The following is a 9,027-nucleotide window of genomic DNA, read 5'->3' on the forward strand; positions in this document are numbered from 1 at the left end:
TGAGGCTACTTACATTTGAAGAATATCCTTCTGGCACTTTGATTTCATGTAAGAATTCACAGAAAGCTAATTTTTCCTTTCTAGACAAGGTGTGAGCTGCTGGAGGTAAAAAAGTGCGTTTTCCCTTCCTCTCTGGTGCCAACTCTTCTCTTAACCCCATGCTAATCAAATTCATCCTTGCATTAATTCTGTCTTTACTCTTTCCTGAAATGTGGAGTAATGTGCCAACATGACTTTCGCAGACATTCTTTTCGAAGTGTATTGCATCCAGAAAATGCCTAACATCTAGGGTCTTCCAGTATGGTAGCTCAAAGAATATAGACTTCTTTTTCCAACCCATCCAGAAAATGCCTAACATCTAGGGTCTTCCAGTATGGTAGCTCAAAGAATATAGACTTCTTTTTCCAACCATTCTTAACAATCTTACTTGCAAATGGTTTTTCAAATTCAATATTTAAATCTTTAACCTTTTCAAAGAGCTGCTCACCAGTTAATGGCATGTGAACTCTACCCTTCTCCGAGTGGCCATTAAAGGCCTTCTTCAGTCGTCGGTAATGATGTGTTTACGGCAAAAATTGTCGATGACCAATAAAGACATTCTTCTTATAATGTTCCAACCGCACTGAACATGTGTGCTCCTTACATACTGGACATGCATCTCGTCCTTTGATACTGTATCTTGATAAATTGCCATAGGCAGGAAAGTTATTTATGGTGCCAAACAACATTGCTCGCAGGATGAAATGTTCTTCTCTATACCCATCATAAACTTCCACACCTGTCTCCCACAAAATCTTCAGATCTTCAATCAAAGGAGCTAAGTACACATCTATATCATTTCCTGGTTGTCGAGGCCCAGAAATTAAAAATGACAGCATCACAAATTTACACTTCATGCACAATGCTGGAGCAAGATTGTAGATCATCAAAATAACCGGCCATGTACTATGAGTACTACTTTGCATGCCATGTGGGTTCATTCCGTCAGTGGCTAGTGCAAGGCATAAGTTTCTATCTTTAACCCCAAACTCAGGGTATATAAGATCAAACTTTTTCCATTGAGGAGAATCTGCAGGGTACCATCCTTAATTCTCTCATCAGCATGCCATGTTAAGTGTTTAGCATCTTCTGCAATGCTATATAGGCGTCTAAATCTTGGTATGATTGAAAAATACCACAATGCCTTCGCTGGGCTGCATCCATTTCTTTTGTACTGTGATGCATCACATTTTGGACACTTATCTAAGGTTGAATACTATTTCTGAAAGAGGACACAATCATTTGGACATGCATGTATCTTCTCATAGCTCATCCCAATAGAACATAGCACTTTTTTAGCTTCGTAAGTATTAGGTGGAAGCTCGTTGTACTCAGGTAACATTTCATATAAGAGTTTAAGCAAATCCGTGAAACTCTTATCGCTCCATCCATTCGCTGCTTTTAAGTTGTATAGTTTCAAAATAATTGATAGTTTTATGAATTTTTTACAACCGGGGTATAATGGTTTATCAGCATCACTCTTCAATTTCTCAAACATCTCAAGACAGTCTCTAAGATCCTCTTCAATCACATCAATCATTTCATCAAGACGGTCAACATCATATATCCCAATATCACGATCAAATGTTGAGTAGCTCATACTATCCCTCCAATCACTTGCATTATTCCTTGTCTCCCCATGCATGGTCCAACAAGTATAAGTTGGATCAATCCCATTACATATTAAATGATCTTTCAATTCTATTGGCTTTATTCTTTTTCCATAGCAACATTTCAAACAAGGACATATGACTCCATGGGGGTCTTGATCACGGTAAAATGCAAATTCAATGAATTCATCTACACCATCCCAATATTCTCTAGATAGTCGATTAGCCGACATCCACTTACAATCCATGTCACTAATATGATTACCAAAATTCAATAAACAAAAGACTTAGATTTCTATAAAAAAAAAATTCAACAGCATCTTCCTTAAAAGAACAATCTCCTAAATGATCAAGCAATCGAATTTCACGACACAATACATCTAAACTAAAAAAATCAATTCATCCAAATAAAAATTTAGTACCATAATGCATCTAAATTCTATCAATCAATTGTAATTTAATTAATAATAATAATCTCCCATAAAAGTATATTTCATAAATAAAATAAAAATGTTCAATTACTTTCCTCAACTTTAATCTAAATTATCAACTACAAATACTCCATAATTTTAATATAAATAACTTCAATTCATATATTATCTATAATATTTATTATTAAAAAATATTTAAAATTTATTCTCAAATATATATAAATTAATTATTAAAAAAAATACCTTCAAAGTGTAGTCTTCACGGCAGCAGCAACGTCGATTCCTCTGCTGTACAGCAGCGACACACAGTGGCAACGAAGGTCTTCACGGCGTCCCTTCCTCCGGTGTACAACAGCAGCACAGATCTGCAACAGCAATACAGATCTGAAATAGAGATGCAAATCAGGAACAGCAAACAGCAGACAACAAACAGCAGAACAGATGGATGGTGATCTACAACAGCAATACAGATATGGAATAGCAGAATAGATGGAGGCGCAGTGATGGTAACACAGAGACCAAACAGCGATGGCGACGGCAGCGGCGACGTAGAGATCGGACAGCGATGCGACACAGAGATTGGATAGCAACGGCGGCGGCAACGCAGAGACGAACGGCGACGTAGGGGCGGATGGCGACGCAGGGGAGGACGGCGATGGCGACGCAGAGGCGGCAGCGATGCAGCACAGAAACAGAGAGAGATGCGCGACACAGAGAAGGAATGAGAGGCAACAAAAGAGAGAGAGGTTTGAAAGAAACTAAATGGAGAAAAGAAAACTGACGGATGATATAAGTGTGGGAAGACTCTTCCGGAGCGCTCATTATGGAGCGCTCCGGAAGAGCTCATCTTCCAGAGCACTCTTCATCGAGCACTCCGAAAAAGCGATCTATCTTCCGGAGCGCTCTTAGAAGAGTGCTCCAGAAGGTGTTCTTTTGAAGCGCTCTTGAACCAGTGCTCTGGAAGAGCTCATCTTCCGGAGCGCTTAAGTACGAGCGCCCCTGAAGGTATTTTTAATTTTTTTGTAATATTTTATATATATTAATTAGGAACATTATCTTATTGAGAAGCCTGACATATAAGAGCGCTTATTTAGAAAAGCGCTCCGGTAAATTCCGCATTCACATTTTGGAGCGCTTATTTAAAAAGCGCTCCTAAATATCCACTCCTAAAGATATATTCTGTAGTAGTGTTTGTTTGGAAGAGAAATATTTAGCTGATATGATATACTTAATGTTAATGATATATTTAATCATAAGGGTATTTTAATCATTTCAATTATAACTCAAATTTGTGAAAAAAAGCATGGGACTTTGTTGGCATTTTAGAATTACTTGGCACTTAACTTGAATTAATTAGTTCCTTTAGGACTTAATTGTCATTTTCTCTAAATATTTTGAATTTAAATATTTTTAAAATTTTTTCATTTTTATTTTTAAAAACAAAAAAAAATGAAACCTTTAGGACTTAATTTTCATTTTCCCTAAATATTTTGAATTTAAATATTTTTAAAATTTTCATTTTTTATTTTTAAAAACAAAAAAAATGAAAACATCTTAAAATTGTTTTTTTATTTTTAAAATACGATAAATTTGAATATTATAAATTATCTTCAACTATAATCAAACATTGTCTTATGTCATCAACATATTAACTATTAGTGACTACCACTATCAATTATTTTTTAACTCCAAAATTATTTTCAAATTAACATAAGAAAATTTATTTTCATTTTGTTTTGTTTTAAAAAATAATTTCTTAACACTAGTTTACAAAATGATTTTTAAAAATAAAAAAATAGAACAAAACCAAATAAACCCTTAGTCTCTTAGATTCAAGTATTAGGTATGCAATTATTTAAAAACTTGTTGAGAGAGTTTTATCCATCTCGTGGTCCTGCCCAGATTAGTTAATTAATAGATAATTAACCGATAGAACCGAAGCATATATATATATATATATATATTACCTCACACGGTACACAATTCATTGAGAAAGAAATGATTAACCAATGAGCGTCGGGGAGTAGTACACTGTGCTAGCTTAATCAATAGTTTTAGTTGTTTAAATTCAAATCTTAGGTATATAGATGTGCTAAAAACTATGGAAAAAGCTTTATTGCTCTAATGGTCCTGCCCAAATTATTAGTTAGTGGATAATTTTTGAAAAAATTATTTTAAGATTCCTCTCAAGACAATTAATTATTCCTAGGTCCATTAATAACTGAAGTTAGGAGAATGACATTGTTATTGTTTATTCTTCTAAACTTAGTTGTCAATGGACTATGAATAAATTGTCACTCTCCTAAATTTAATTGTCAATGAATTTGGGAGTAATTAATTGTCTTGAGTAGAATTTGTGTGTAATTCTCTCACAATTTTTCATGTAATAATTCAATCAATGCATAACGCGCATTAAAAATATATTACAGGGTACGAAATCACAATTCAAAAAACAGCAGAGGTATGACAAATCACAAAGACAAAAATAAAGAAAATGAAATGAAAATATGAAACATGCCTCTAACTATTTCCGGTGTCAAATTAATATTCGTCACAAGTTATAAAATTTGCTTGGTATCAAATTAAAGAAGATCAGGCATGCAGCTCATACAATAATTACTTGCTGAGTCAATGGTGGTATTGCCCGGCTCTTCTATCTCTTCTTCACATAGAGCCCGCCATCCACATTCCAAATTTAGGCGCTTAATTAGAATATTGACAAGTGACACTTGAGTTTGGTGTGAAGGTAGTTGTTATTTTCTCGTAGATGTTGCCAACATGTTCTCTCATTGAAATCCAAAACCATTAGGCAGAGGCGAGGCTGCCAGGCATACACAAGCGAAATTTCATTTGACCATTCTTTGCAATTATAATATAACCTTCAAGAGCTTTACAACTCCAAGAAATGACCAGTTCATCAAAGGTCGACCCAATGTCTTTTATTTGGAGGCACACAGCAAGTCCGGACCATTTACTTGCACGAAAATATGGAGGTATGTCCACCGCTAATACAAATTCCAAAGCACCACTTTGATCTTTCGAAGAAATAGAATCTCTATTTGGAAACCATGAAGGTATCTCAGATATTGGCATCATTGCAAGAAAATCTGCCTCAGGTACATATCCTGACTGTAAGACATTGATAAAACTTTTATTACCAGTAATTACTTTGAAAATGAGAATGGAAAATACAGAGAAATAGATCATCAACTTATACATACCTGAATGGGCTGGAGCACTCTTTTCTCATAATTAGTTCCATGGCGATACTAGAACAAGGAATATAGTGAAGTACAAGTTATGTGTATTTGGATAAAGGGACAAAACATGAATCAATTTGGATAGGTCATAGTTAAACACATACATCATGGTCAAGTGATGAAACTAGATTCGACATTCCATCAGATGATAAAGGTTCCATTGACTTACAACCAGTTGCATATAATTCAATTAATGTAATGACTCTGAAAATAAAAATAATATTAAGTTAACAATAGCATATTTTGATTGTTTTTATATAAATTTGGGAGTAGATGCAACAAGATGTATTGGTGGTTCAGAGGAAACTTCTTTTTGAAATTATCTTCAAGTTCTTGGTTTGAATCTTGGTGCAGAGTTAAATTTCTGTTTTGCTTCAGGTTTGATAAAATTACCATTTTGCCATTAAAAAAAAAAAAAACAGAGAAGAGGGAATCAGAAATCTAGAAAACGCGCGCACGCACGGTCAGTATTTTCCATTCCCATTGCTCGAATTCTCCAGACCCATTGATGGAGAGAGATATGATTTTTTCCCTTCTCCGTCCGCCCTGTCATTCAGCGGCGACTGTGATCCCTTTTTCTGTCATCACTGGAGCTGTAACAGCGGGTTCTTCCTCCTCTGTTTCTCATCACAGAACCTCTCCTCTTTCTTCCTCCATGGTCTCCAATTCTCGCCGGGGTGTGTGTGTGAGAAAGCTCCGTCTGCCACTCGAAGAGGTTCAAGTCGTGGTTTCCCCTCCTCCCCTGCATTTTGTCGCTGCTATTCGCTACTGTGGTGGGGGTTCCATTGAGCTTCCAGCTTCTTTCATTCTTGTTGTCGTTCTCTGTTCATGTGCTGCTGTGGGTGTTGCAGTGGTTTCATGGTCTTCCTTCCCTTGTTGCTGTCGATTTTCGTCTCCTTTCTGTCGTTTGTTGTCCTAAGGTGAGAAGCTTCAATCCTTCTTCCTAAATGATGTATCTGTGTGCTGTGGGTAATGAAAATTTCCTTTTCTTTTTCTTTACCCGTATAAAATGTAGTGATAGGGATTGGGATTTCTTTGTGCTGGAGATTGATTTTACTGTTAAGGAATAAATATTTGGGAAGTTGAACGATCCAGTTATCTTTATTGTAAAATTTTGGGAGTTGGAATGGAAGGAAAAGGAACTTGACTTGAGTTTAAGAATGAATGCACAAAATATGCTTGATAAAATACTTGTTAGAAGAAGTTTTGCTTGGTTTATAAATTTTTTGATATTTCATTAATTCTTGTGAGAATTATGTTTAGTTTGGGTGTTATTGATCTATAAATTTAACTTGAAAGTTGTAAGGGAAATTGATTATGAAATTTGCATATAACTATTTGAATTCTTGGAGATTGTACAGTTATTGATAAATTATTGTATAAGAGATTGAAGGTTAGGAGCCTTGTGTGAGTGATTGTAAAATGGTGCATTTAAGATGTTTGCTAAAAAGTCTAAGAGAAAATCCTACCCCATTTGAGTAATAAACTATATACGGCTAAAGTGATGTAGTGAAATTATGATGCTGTGGGACCTTAAATTCTTGATAGTTTCATAGTCACCCTATCTTTGGCACGAGAGGAACATAGAGTTCATGAAGAAAACTACCTTCAGTTAATAGCTCTTGCATTTGGGTCTAATGATTTTATTTTGAAAAGTTGCTTGTATAATAGTTACTTATTTTCTATTTTGAGAATTGGAATTTGTAGATATTGATTAGATATGTTCGGAGATCTATGGATTAAATTCATCATGACATATTATAGAAAGATAAGGTTGAGAATTTTTTTTTATATGCTTGATGGGTTGTTATTCAGAATATAGTATAAATTCAATATTATGTCCTACTTTTGAAAAATTTATATTAAGTATTTTCTTTTGAATTTAACATGGACTTGGGATGGGGATGTGCCCTTTGGGTTGATGAATACTAATCTAAAGTAATTTAAGGAGTATGGGTGTATACTCAACTAAAGTGTACGTAAAAGTAATGGTGGTGTTATATTGAGTGTTAGGGAATTAAGAAGCAGCCTATATTGTGTGAGCAATTGACTTGGAGTAAGTTATATGTTTGGAAATCTATCAAATAAGTGAATAACATTCTAATCAATTTACATATTTGCAAATTTCCTTTTATCAAGTATTATTTTCAACAATTTACAATTATTAATTTATATTTCTCTAGCATTGATTATTGTTGTTAATTTAATTTCTTTAGCTCTTGAAGTTGTCATAATATATACATATAAGATAGACAAAACTACTTTTATAAATCCTAATACTCTTTTAATCAATAAAAAAATTATGGAAATTGGTGAAGTTTGTGAAACAAAATTGGTGAAGTTTGTGAAACATTAGTTATAAATTTTTATATTTAAAAGGATTGATATTTTGAATAATTCATACGAGTTTGATATTGAGAAGAGAAAATTTTATTTTGATAGTGATGATTTTCTCGCATATTTGAAAATGAATTTAAAGGAGATTTTATACAGAACATTAGTTGTTAACGACAGTTCTGTTAGTCCTTAGCGCATCATGGTCAATGACTAACTAGTTTGATTTTCCTGAGCTTTGTTCACACATTTGTTATTTATGGGTCTCATACTCATATTTGTTTTTATGGCTTTGAGCTGTGTTTGGTGAGCATTATCCTCATGAATTATGTGTTCACATCTGTTTTATAGCTTCAGCTATGTTTGGTATGTACCTCATGAATTGTGTGTCCACTTTTGTCTTTATGACATAAGTCGCATTTGGTTATTTAACTTAATGAATTGTGTGTTCACATTTATTAATTATTTTGATAAGTTTCTATAATCATAAATTAGATTATTTGGTGATTTTACATCTCATTAGTTTTTATTTGATAATTTATTTATAATTATTTATTTTTTATTTGCTTTCTTGAAATCATGTAACAATGATATTTGATCTAATAACTTAATGGTTTAAAATTTTATTTAAAGTTACATAGAGCCATTTTATTCTAAAGTTTACTAAATTTTTATGAAAATCATTGTCTCCTAAATTTACATAATTGTTTCAAACTTTTCTTTTATTTATGTTCAATTGTTTATTGTTAGGACATTATTCATTGAAAGTATTTTTGGTCTCAAATAGCATAGCTGATGATCTATCTCCTGTTGATCTCTAAAGGGCTCATTGTTGAATTGAGGAAAAAACCTTTTGAGAGTGCCTTCTTTTTGATGTAAATGTTTAACTATGTGTTACACTTTAAAATTATGATTAGATGCTCCACATTAACTATAAATAGGATTCTAATATGTTAACTATTTGTTTGTTTGTAGTGAGGGAGCAGAGCTCCACATCTCTGATTTGAATTGTACATTAATGTTGTAAAAACTTCAGGAAGTCTTGTTTACAATGAAAATTTTGTCAAAATTTTTACAAAAAGTTCAAGAATCATTCATTTATATAAAAATGTTATAATGACTTAACATTCTATTTTAATTGAATTAAAATATTAGAGTAAAGTTTCCTTAATCAAGGCTCAAGGGATGTATGTTTGTGCATATATCCCATACCGGTCACATTTAATTTTGGAGCATGACAATTAACCTTGGTGGCAGCTTTGGCAGCGACTCAACCATTTTGCAGTTATTCAAATAAAGATGAAGTAGTCGAAAAAGATTAGAGAAGCAACCAGTAGGCAAGTTAGCAAAATC

The sequence above is a fragment of the Prosopis cineraria genome, unplaced genomic scaffold (assembly GCF_029017545.1).
Source record: "Prosopis cineraria cultivar Desert tree isolate PC_DT_omini unplaced genomic scaffold, ASM2901754v1 PC2, whole genome shotgun sequence".
Taxonomy (NCBI): Eukaryota; Viridiplantae; Streptophyta; class Magnoliopsida; order Fabales; family Fabaceae; genus Prosopis; species Prosopis cineraria.